The following is a 12,812-nucleotide window of genomic DNA, read 5'->3' as shown; positions in this document are numbered from 1 at the left end:
TAAAGAGCTCGGGGCTCCCGCAGCGGCTGGAGCCCCGGGCCCTTTAAAGCGCCGCCCAAGCCCCACTGCCAGAGCCTCGGGGTAGCGGTGGCAGGGCTCTGGTGGTGATTTAAAGGGCTAGGGGCTTCCAGCCGCTGCTACTGCAGTGGAGCCCCAGGTCCTTTAAATCTCGGCTGGAGCCTTGGGGTAGTGGCGGCAGCCGGGAGCCCCTGGGACTCTGTTGGCGATTTAAAGGGCCCGGAGCTCCAATGCGGTAGTGACGGCCGGAGCCCCGAGCCCTTTAAATCACCCCTGAGCCCTGGGGCTCCCAGCCACCTCTGCAGCTGGTAGCTCTGGGGGTGATTTAAAGGGCCCGGGGCTCCCAGCTGTGGCACCCTAGGGACTTTAAATCTTGATTTAAAGGGCCCGGGTATTAAAGGCCCTGCCTCTTCCGGTTGAGGCCACGCCCCCTGCTCAGGACTCCAGCGTGCCGGTAAGTCCTTTAAGTTACTTTCACCCCTGGAGAGAACCCACCAGTCCCAGGAAGAAAAACAGATTGAGGGCTAGATTTTTAAAGGTGTTTAGGAGCCTACAGATGCAGAGAGGCACCTAGTGGGATTTTCAAAAGTGCTGAGGCACCTACTGGCATCTTCAGGTACCCAAACACCTTTAAAAATCTAGCCCTGAGAAACCTACCTGAGAAAGAAGTGATGCTGGATTATTGCCTCTCTCCCTGCATTGGAGGGGAGGGGCTTTGAAGGGCTGATGGCCCTGGGACTAAGAGGGTCATCATTAAGTGCCATGATATTCCCTTCATCTCCGAGCAACTCCTGAGGGGAGCAGAATCTTCTGTTCCTGAATAGGAGGGATGAATAGGATCATGCGCTCCATATGCGTCTCAGACTGTCTGGGAAGCTTACAGGCTCGAGTTGTTCATCCTTTCTCGGGCTAGGTGTGGTGGTGATTTTGATGTAGTTGCCTGGATTTGTAAACATGTCCAGGCTTTGGAGAATCCAGGGTCCAAAGGAAGAAACTAAGAATTGACTTTCCATGCCCTTTGGCAGTCTGAGGATTTGATCTGAAAAATGGGAGGTGTCTTCCAGTCTCCACCCTCCCAATCTTTCAGCTCATCAGCTACACTAGTATTTTCTTGTACCTTTAAGGCAAGGGTGTTGCTCAAATCTTACCTGACTCAGGGCCACATTTGCAACCTGTCAGAGTCCAGAGGTGCATATTTAATTTGCATAAAATAGAGCAGATTCTAGTTGCTATTATCTTTGTTTCACTGAGGTTAAAGGAGTTCAGACTCTTCTGAGACTGCAAACAATAGGCCCAATTAATGACATCCGTGGTGGTTGTTTTTGTGATGCGGACATGAATGTCCATGGGGAGTTGGACTGAGATTCACAATTCATTTCACACATGCAACAACACAGCTGTCAGGTGGTGAGGATTTTTGGTCACTACCAAGTTTTCTAGCTGGAGGCCTCTCTCCATTGGGAAAAGTTTGGCTGGAACTGGAGTACTATGGGCTCGCTGCAAAATCTTTCTAAGAGTCAAAATGCCAAGAAACATTTAAGTGACAAACTGAAAAGACAGTTAAAGCATTGCTAAAAATTAGGGCTGTCAAGCGATTAAAAAAATTAATCATGAGATTAAAAAAATTAATCATGATTAATCGTGCTGTTAAATAATAATAGAATACTATTTATATAAATATTTGTGAATATTTTCCACATTTTCAAATACATTGATTTCAATTACAACACAGAATACAAAGTGTACAGTGCTCACTTTATATTTATTTTTTATTATATATATTTGCACTGTAAAAATAAAAGAAACAGTATTCTTCAATTCACTTAATACAAGTACTGTAGTGCAATCTCTTTATCATAAAAGTTGAACTTCCAAATGTAGAATTATGTACAAAAAAATAACTGCATTCAAAAATAAAACCACGCCAAACTTTAGAGCCTACAAGTCAACTCAGTCCTACTTCTTGTTCAGCCAATTGTACAGACAAACAAGTTTGTTTACATTTGCAGGAGTTAAAGCTGCCCACTTCTTGTTCACAGTGTCACCTGAAAATGAGAACCGGCATTCGTATGGCACTGTTGTAGCTTGCGTTGGAGATATTTACATGACAGATGCACTAAAGATTCATATGTCCCTTCATGCTTCAACCACCATTCCAGAGGACATGTGTCCATGTTGATGAGGAGTTCTGCTCGCTAATGATCCAAAGCAGTGCAGATCAACGCATGTTCATTTTCATGATCTCAGTCAGATGCCACCAGTAGAAGGCTGATTTTATTTTTTGGTGGTTTGGGTTCTGTAGTTTCTGCATCAGAATGTTGCTCTTTTAAGACTTCTGAACGCATGCTCCACACCTTGTCCCAATCAGATTTCAGAAGGCACCGCAGATTTTTTAATCTTGGGTCAAGTGCTGTAGTTCTCTTTAGAAATCTCACATTGGTATCTTCTTTGTGTTTTGTCAAATCTGCAGTGAAAGTGTCCTTAAAATGAACAACTTGCTGGGTCATCATCTGAGACTGCTATAACATGAAATATATGGCAGAATGTGGGTAAAACACAGAGCAGGAGACATACAATTCTCCCACAAGGAGATCAGTCACAAATATAATTAACACATTATTTTTTTAATGAGCGTCATCAGCATGGAAGCATGTCCTCTGGAATGGTGGCCAAAGCATGAAGGGGAATATGAATGTTTAGCAGATCGGGCATGTAAATACCTTGTAATGCTGGCTACAAAAGTGTCATGCGAACATCTGTTCTCACTTTCAGGTGACACTGTAAATAAGAACTGGGCAGCATTATCTCCTGTAAATGTAAACAAACTTGTTTCTCTTAGCGATTGGCTGAACGAGAAGTAGGACTGAGTGAACTTGTAGGCTCTAAAGTTGTACATTGTTTTGTTTTTGAGTGCAGTTATATAACAAAAAATGTACATTTGTAAGTTGCACTTTCACAATAAAGAGATTGCACTATGGTACTTGTATGAAGTGAACTGAAAAATACTATTTATTTTGTTTATCATTTTTACAGTGCAAATATTTGTAATAAAAATAATAATATAAAGTGAGTAGTGTACACTTTGTATTCTGTGTTATAATTGGAATTGATACATTTTAAAATGTATGAAGCCATCCAAAATATTTAATGAATTTCAATTGGTATTCTATTGTTTAACAGTGCGATTTAAACTGCAATTAATCACAATTAATTTTTTTGAGTTAATCGCGTGAGTTAACTTCGATTAATTGACAGCCCTACTAAAAACATACACTCCAAATGGGGCATGTAGAAGTAATGTGGAAACACAGGAACCTCAACCCTTAGTTTATAAACTTATGTTAGGATTTCCTATGCCAGGTCAGTAACTCTGGGTACATGATTTGGACTGTTTGGACTTATCAGCATGTCACAGTGACATGACTTGAGTCTTGAATTCCCAGCATTACTTACATCAGGCCAGATGACTGTTTCGGTGTGCATCTATTTGTCTTTTGCTTTCTCCAAAAAACTTAGATCAGACAGAGAAGGAGAAAAAAGAGTGGAACTAAAAGAAAGATAAATACAGAAGAAATGAGGCGAGAACAAGAGAACTAAAGGAAAAGACTGACAGAGACCAGAAAGGAAAAGGCAGCCAGTGAGAGAGAGAGAGATCAAGATGCTATTTTTGATTTGTGAAGGGAAGCTTCTTCCTTCACGGGTGAAACCACACATTCATAAATTTGGCAGAGATGACTTGTCTATGGGAGGTAGGTCACAGAGATTCATGTTGCTGAGACGAAATGTACTTGCTGTGTCATGTGTTTACGGGGAGTTTGAAATATATGAGTGAGAAATTAAAGACATTGAAGGTATAGATTAGTCCATATTTGGAGGGAAAGGTTTGAAGCATGTAGATATCTTTGAAGTTACTAGGTAAATAGACTGAACTTTTAAAAAGGATTGGGTCTAAAAACATTAGAGAGCAAGAGATTGTGGGACTGAGACCTAGACAGAGCAAATGGACATGGAAGAGAGAACAGAGATGAAGAGCTATTTTTCCACTTAATTGTGTGTTCTGTTTAACTCAGTTAAGGAATGCCATAGAATCATAGAATATCAGGGTTGGAAGGGACCTCACGAGGTCATCTAGTCCAACCCTCTGCTCAAAGAAGGACCAATCCCCAACTAAATCATCCCAGCCAGGGCTTTGTCGAGCCTGACATTAAAAACCTCGAAGGAAGGAGATTCCACCACTTCCCTAGGTAACGCATTCCAGTGTTTCACCACCCTCCAAGTGAAAAAGTTTTTCCTAATATCCAACCTAAATCTCCCCCACTGCAACTTGAGACCATTACTCCTCGTTCTGTCATCCGCTACCACTGAGAATAGTCTGGATCCATCCTTTTTGGAACCTCCTTTCAGGTAGTTGAAAGCAGCTATCAAATCCCCCCTCATTCTTCTCTTCTGCAGATTAAATAATCCCAGTTCCCTCAGCCTCACCTCATTAGTAGTGTACTCCAGGCCGCTAATAATTTTTGTTGCCCTCCGCTGGACACTTTCCAATTTTTCCACATCCTTCTTGTAGTGTGGGGCCCAAAACCAGACACAGTATTCCAGATGAGGCCTCACCAATGCTGAATAGAGGGGAATGATCACGTCCCTCGATCTGCTGGCAATGCTCCTACTTATACAGCCCAAAATGTCGTTAGCCTTCTTGGCAATAAGGGCACGCTGTTGACTCATATCCAGCTTCTCGGCCACTGTAAACCGTAGGTCCTTTTCTGCGGAACTGCTGCCTAGCCACTCAGTCCCTAATCTGTAGCAGTGCATGGGATTCTTCCTTCCGAAGTGCAGGACTCTGCATTTGTCCTTGTTGAACCTCATCAGATTTCTTATGGCCCAATCCTCCAATTTGTCTAGGTCCTTCTGTATCCTATCCCTACCCTCCAGAGTATCTACCTCTACTCCCAGTGTAGTGTCATCTGCAAACTTGCTGAGGGTGCAATCCACACCATCCTCCAGATCATTAATGAAGATATTGAACAAAACTGGCCCCAGGACTGACTCTTGGGGCACTCTGCTTGATACTGGCTGCCAACTAGACATGGAGCCATTGATCACTACCCATTGAGCCCGATGATCTAACCAGCTTTCTATCCACCTTATAGTCCATTTCAGTGAAAAGCAGCAGAAGTATCTTATTTAAACATACCAATTTGTAACAAGGACTTACATGTCACAGGAGCAAATGCCTCAGTTGCCCTCCATCTCCTCATTCCAACATATCATTACAGCCTCTCTTTCCAGTGCCCAGGAACTGAGTCTAGTCTGGATACTTAGCACACACTCTGAATAGTATCTCTGGCATGACAGGGCAACTTCTATCAGATCAGACCAATGGTCCATCCAGTCCAGTACCCTGTCTCTGACAGTTGCAAGTTTCAGATTCTTCATAAGAAACTTTAATCCCTTCGTACTAGGCAATTATGCAATAACATTTCAAGGAGGAAGATTCTTCCTAGCCGCAGGGATTTAATGGATGGGATTTAATGGCTAGACACATGAAGGTTTTCTGTCGAATGTTCACCCCAGCTAGAGGCTCAGACTGGGCAGTGGTAGTGCTTGTAAATGATACTGACTGATCACATTCACAGCCTTCAGCCTGGATACCAGCTCTGACTGGATACCTAGCGCTTACCCAGGTACCAGGTCTGGCTCATTATTGGTCTCTGGGCTGAAGTATTTTTATATTTTTTGTTGTTTGATCTGAGGACAAAACTAAATCCAATTTATGTGTGATGCCACCTAGTGACGTGTTCCAGCCCTTTGAAGAAATTTATAGCTGTTGAGTTGGCATGGGACATTGGGCTGGAACTGACTAGCTATACAAGCCCAACAAACAGAAAACAGAAATTCCCATTGTGTTTCCACTGCTGGACTGAGTTTTACATTCCAGAGTGGGCACTGGATGAGCCATGTGGATTACAGAGTCAAAGTGCAGGCTGGCTTGAATGCCAACAGACTACAGTTTAGTCCCCTATTCTCCACACATCTACTTTATGTTTCTTTGTGAAGTATCCTTCCCTTCTTTGACCCTTAGATGAGATGCTGGGAATGGATTAATTTTGTTTTCTTTTCTTTTCATGGATTCTTAATTGAATATCTAGAAGACTGGAACTAATGGATGCATCAAAAATATTTCACTGTAGAACTGTTACTGAAAATGAGAGAAAATGTTTGTCTTACAAACCCAAAACACAGATATTTTATCAAGCTGGGACACCATGTAACCCAGTTTAGTCTTGTGTAGGCAAGATCAACCTTTGTTATAACCTTGATACTGAAACATTCTAAATTCCTATAAAGACTGGAGACCTTTGACTGGAAATAGTCAACACAGCAACAGCTCAGGAATCTTAAAAGGTGGATGGGGTAAGAACATCTATAAAATCCCCTCATGTACGGGTCTCTAATATGAACTCCTGCTCCCTGATTTGTCTCAGATGAATGCTAAGTACTGAAAAGTGCTGGGAAATTTTTGCATGGTATAAGACAAGTGCTACAAAATGGTAAAACTCTGATATTAATTTTTCAGATGCCAGGGAAGTAATACTTACTATTTGAGGAACCATGGACACCGGTGCACTCACTAAAGGAGGACATTGTCCCCCAAACACTTTACTATCCTGGGGACTTCTCCCTCAGTTTAGCTGCATGACTAATACATTCTCACTCCTGGTCTCTCCAACTTTTTCTATGTGGTTGTATCACTAGTCAGGGGAATGTCCACTCTCTGTGAGGCCTGGAGAATGTACTCTTCCTGTTAAAAAAATTCTGACATTTAGACTACTTGGATTATTTTCCTTAACTATGGAATTATGGACTATGTCATGATGATTTCTGTGAAGAAAAGCCCCAGTTACTGGCAATTGCATCAGATAAAGGTCAATACTGATGTAAATATTAACTAACTTATTAATAAGAACTTCATCTTCCTTATGTTCTGTGAGCACCAAGAGCTGGAACAGGTTCCCCTCCCACCCTTCAAACTTTGCTTTGATATCTGAAAAATTTAGCAAATTGACTCGTGGCTGCTCACCTTGGCAAAGTGTTAATGCTGCACTTCAAGTTAACCCTCAGAACCCAGAGGACATGAACCACAGTGAAGTATGATACCCATCCTCAGAACTCGGTCTCCCCCCAGACATGTAGTGTGGCTGCCTCCTGGCGGATGATCCACTCCTCTTCTTCTCCTCAAAAGACCTGACTCCCTCCAAACTCATTAACTTTCTCACAATACCCCACTCTCTAAGCGATTCCTTCTCTCTCCCTTTCAGCTGTCCACCTGATGTCAGCTCAGATGATTGCCTTATAAAGCCTTGCTGACATGTTCGTGAATGAGGCCAGGAACTGCCATGAGACAGGTAGATTATGTCAAGCTGCCCTACAGGGGCTCATAGGCATGAGTACCAGCTTCAAGGCTGACTGTCAAGAATCAGGGTACAAGCCCCAGATTGGTTGTGAGTTCTAAACTTAGATGTTCACCAACCAATTATCAAGTGTAAACTCTCAGGCACTATTACAGCCTTACTGTGAGTCACATACAGTCCCTTGGGTAGGCCAATCTGTCTTGCCACCCAGGTAAGCCTACCTTTGTGAAAGATGGTCCCTTACACCAAGGATCACAGCAATATTCAGGTTACTTCCAGTCCCACAGGTCAAGTGCACTTTAGATCTCACACCAAAGACAATCCTTCCAGTCAATCGTACAATAAACTATCTAAAGATACAGAGGAAAAGGAAACAAGAAAGTTATTTACAAGATTAAAGCCGGTAAATACATATACACACAAATGAGTTTGAATTTTAAGTTTCAAAAAGTAATAGAAGCTTCTATAATAAGCAAACTCTATATGTCCTTTAGGACTAACCCAGGTTAAGCACTGAGGATCTTTTGCTTATGCCTAGCAATCCTTCCCCGCAATGTCCAAGCAGCATAAAGTTACAGTTCCTTCTTGTTCAATAATTAACAATGATCTAGACATCTGGGGCTCAATTTGCCCATCTCTGTATAAGAATGTCTCCCCTCCCTGAAATTACTACCACAGGAGAATAAGACTTCATACCTTTAAAAAACACTGTCATCATCTGGAAAGAAGATAGGAAAAAGCATAACAAGCCAGTGTAGGTGGTTATACATTCCTGCACAGAAGACTCACACTGGCAGATATCAGGTCCAAAGCACACATTGATGATTGTGTCATTCATGTGATCATTGAGCTTCAGAAATCCACAGTTTGGCAGATCAAGTGGCTTTCCAACTCCTTTGCACTGCCAGAGTGATGAAAAAGGGCTGGACCATGGGAAATGAAATGGCACTTTTGGTTTGGTCCTGCTTTCAGTAAAGTCAACAGCAAAACTGCCACTGATTTCAATGGGAGCAGGATTGTACCTTTAACATATTGTATGAAATCTGGAGTCTTTGAGGTCTACACACATGTCACTTGCTGCACACCATGACCATTTAGAACTTAATTGAGGTAGTGGGAGTAAAACTGCAATTCTTCTGCTCCAAAATCGTAAGTCCCTAATGCTCGAGTTGAAGGAGGCTCTCCATTAGATAGCTATTAGCAGTACAGGCCCTGTGAAACTCTTGAGCCATTCTGATTCCATCCTAGACCAGAAACTAGCAGTATATAGTGTACTACAGTGAAGGGAGGGACCCATTTGGGGGTACATTATTAACTTTACTTTAGCCATGGAGGAAACAGAGTTATTTTTGTATTGATTTGCATGTTGGGGGTGGAAAATACAACTTAAACAGGAATTTCAATAAAAAGTGTAAGGGAGTCATACTGAAATGATTTAATTATCTAGTGATTTTGCGAAAAGGCTTTCAGGAAACAATTAATACCATCCTGATAACATATATAGTATGGGCTAGCACAATTTTTTGATGCTTGAGGGTCAGACCTCGACAGCTTCTCACCAAACACAGAGCCAGGAATCACAATGTGCAACTAGGAACTGAGGGGTACAAAGCCTATTGGAAGCCCAAGAAGGCTGGACTTGGTAACCAGCATAACTGAAGAAAAATGGAATCTGAGAGACATTTTCACATCTACAGCCCAAAATATAAAGACAGAACTAGAAATTCCTCAGCCTCCCAGGAATAGTAAACAACTTCCCATTAAAGGGTAGGAAGGGAAACTGTACAATTTTGGGACAAAGGAAAGAGACGGCAGCAACTGCTTTACAGTATGTGAACTCCTGCCACTGAATCAGAAAAAAAACGGTAATGCCAAATGGATATTGTGTATAATATCTGTCATCCAGTTCTCACTGGGAAAACTTGCCTATGAACACATACTAATGCTGGCTACATTTTATATACTTTGTTAGGCCAAGAAAGTCATAAAAATGGACATTTGAGAGAAGAGGGGGAAGGACAACTGGACAGAGACAGGGAGAGTTAAAAATGTTGCTGGAAAAGTAGAGGCTGTTGAGCGACCTGCTCTCCTATCGTATTTCCCTGCTAACTGCCTTTCACCGGAGATGAACTCTGCTAATGCAGATGGTCACAGTTGGATGTAGGATGCTAGTGAGTGTGTAATGGCACTGGCAACTGGTTTTTCTCATGCAGCCTCCATCACAAAGGTCTCATTCTTGCCTGTGTGAGGCCCTTTGAGACGCTGCGTATGGCAAGTGCAGGAAGATCTACCGCTCTTGACATACTGTAGTTTGTTATGAAGTCTGCAATCTGTAGCTGGCCACCAAACCTTTCCCTGCTCAGAGCTGGATGAATTGTGTAGTCTCCATGAAATGCCTCTCTTTTTGAGCGGCTCTTGTAATCCAAAGTAGCTGTAGATGACAAGCATTTTATACTTTGTGAAAGGGGTTTTTAACAACATAGAAACCTACACAACGCTCCCTCCAGTCCTCGGGGGGGAGGGCATTGGGAGTGTCTGTATTTCACTGGGCCTCAGCCTTCACAGACCCACATGTGGGACCACAGAAAAGTGGAGAGATTCATATCCAGTGGGGTTCATTTCTTGAGCATCCATAAATTCCCATGATTCAGCTTTTCAAAGGTTTAGTCTACTAAAGAGAAGAGATAGAGGGGTTTTTGTTGAAACACGGATTTAAGACCATGAAAACTGGTCATTCCCCCATAATGTTTAGCCCATAATGTGATAGGGCCACTCCATGAAATGTAATGTCACCTAAATTTACAATAAATGCTCCTTCACACTGTGGGTGATCAGCCTATGGAATTTCACTGTTGCAGGAGATCACCAGTTTAAATACTGTGGCTGGATTTAGAAAGGAGCTGGTAAATTTTATTAACAACTATTTGTTAACAGAGGTGGTCAAATCAAAAGCTATGAGGCGACATTTGATTGGCACAGAGGTCAGGAAAGAAGCTTTTCCTTCATGCATGGCACTGCATGTACATTATGATGGAGTTGTCTTTTGGTCCGAATCACTAGATATGGTTACTGCCAGAGGCAGAATACAGAAGCCCAAAGGGTGTAGAATTCCAGGATAGATAGATTTGAGTCAGGGCCGGATTAACTCTCCTGTGGACCCAAGACTTTTAGATTTTGTGGGGCCACTGTATGCAAGTCTTTTTCCTGGGAGGGAGTTTGTGATAGGAGGGGGCTGGGGCAGGGGATTGGGGTGCAGTATGGGGTGCGGGGTCTGGGAGGGAGTTTGGTGCAGGAGGGGGTTCTGACCTGGGGCAGGGGATTGGCATGCAGGAGGGGGTACGGGGTGCAGGCTCCGGTTGGGAGGTACTTGCCACAGGTGACTCCCAGCTGGTCGCGCAGCAGGGCTCAGGCAGGCTGCCTACCTGCCATAGACCCATGCTGCTCCCGGAAGCGGTGGGCTGCTGGCACATCTCTGCGCAGCCCTGCGGGGAGGGGGACAGCATGTCTCCATGCGCTGCCCGTGCCTGTCAGCACTGCCCCAACAGCTGCAGGGACTGGGCACCGCCTCCCCCCCACACACACACCAGGGGCTGCAAAGATGTACCAGCAGTCAGCTACATCTGGGAGCTGCATGGGGCCAGGGAAGGCAGCCTGAGCACCCTGGAGATCACTGCCTGTTATTTATTTTTGCGGGCCCCCCTTGAGCTGGGGCCCCGGGTTGCAGCCCCTAAAGCCCCTGCCTTAATCCGTCCCTGACCTCAGTTGGTAGGAGTCTAAGATACAGTACTAAAAGGACCAAACGATCTACTCCAGTGACCCCAGCTTCCTATGGTTAATTAAACACTAAGGCCCAGATCCTCACATATATTTAGAAACCTAATTCCAATTGATTTCAGTGGGAGTTAGGCATCTAAATATCTCTGAGGAGAGAACCTGGGTCCATGTTCTGAGCAGAGCTCAGAGCTGAAAATATGAAGGAAGGGGAATTTGGAAATCAGCAATGAGGGCTCATACAGAGGACTAGTCTCTGCTGGTGCTGAAGAAGTTAACATCCCTCACAACTAAGGTGACCAGACAGAAAGTGTGACAAATCGGGACAGGGGTGGGGGGTAATAGGTGCCAATATCAGACAAAGCCCCAAATATCGGTACTGTCCCTATAAAATCGGGACATCTGGTCACCCTGCTCACAACTGCCACAGTCCCCTCCCAAAGCAGAAGAGGGATGTAGGTTTGCTATTTAAGTACAGTATTAATTTAGATAAGAGGCAGTGGCAACAGCTCAGGTGGTCTTAGTTACTTTGCAGCCCCATGAATAGAAAAAGAGAAGCCAGCAACAGAAAACTGAGAGAGAGAGAGGGAGAGAGAGAGAGAGAGGATGTGTGTGTGTGTGGGAGGGAGCGGGGGGCGGCTGAGGAGGGTGTTACCTGCCTAGCCACCTCAAATTTGAGTGGTGTTGCAACCTGGTGCATGGGGTCGCAACACCACTCAAATTTGGCCCAGCCACCGCTCTGTCATTCTAGTAGGGAAGAACTCCACAGTTATGACAGCTCTGGTCAAGTGCCAAAGTGGGCCTGGGTCTTCCTCCCTTGTTGCTCCCCTGTTGACAGCCTGGCTCCCCAGCTTTCCTTCCTCCTCCCATACTTATCCTGGGTGTCTTCAGTTTCCAGGCTGCTGCCTCATCTGATGGCGTGGCCCTTCACTTCTTCTCCCTTTCCCAGTTGGTTGACCAGTGATCTAGGGTCATCTTCCTCGGTGCCTCTCTCCACCTCATCATGCCACACACTGTTCATCTCCGATCGCTAGTAGCTGATGTCCCATCTCTGTTCACCATTTTATCTTCTTTAACATTGTTCACTATCCCCTGCTGTCCTCCTCCCCATACCCTGTGCTCACAACCTGGGTATCATGTTCACTCACTTGATCTCCTCTGCTTTCCCCACATCGCCTGACTGTTACCAAACCCAGCTGGATCTTCCGTCACATCTCTGTAAACCCTGCAGAAGTAGCTATGTGCTTTTGTCCTGAAATGCAGCATGGGAAGCAACTGGCTGAATGAAGCCCAAAGAAGGATGTAGACAAGGAGCAGGGGAGTTGGGGAATCATCCATTTCTTCTGCCATTTGGCGGCCTTTAGAGGCAAGCAGAAGTGACACTCCAGTTCCCATTCTCAGCCCCCCCCCCAGGGGGGAGGGAGAGGATGACAGGGTGGCACCTGGGTGAGAGCTATCCTCTTTCTCTGGCTTCGATGCTCAAACAGGCGCAGAACACTGGATTGATGCCCATCCAAAGGACTCGGCTGGTCAGGATGTTGGGTGTCAGAAGCTTCTGTGGCAGTGGGCGAGGGAAGGTCAGTTGTACCCTGACTCTAGTGAGCTCGAAAT

The sequence above is a fragment of the Lepidochelys olivacea genome, assembly GCF_965140295.1.
Source record: "Lepidochelys olivacea isolate rLepOli2 genome assembly, chromosome: 6".
NCBI classification, from domain to species: Eukaryota; Metazoa; Chordata; order Testudines; family Cheloniidae; genus Lepidochelys; species Lepidochelys olivacea.
Note: the sequence above shows the minus strand (reverse complement) of the source record.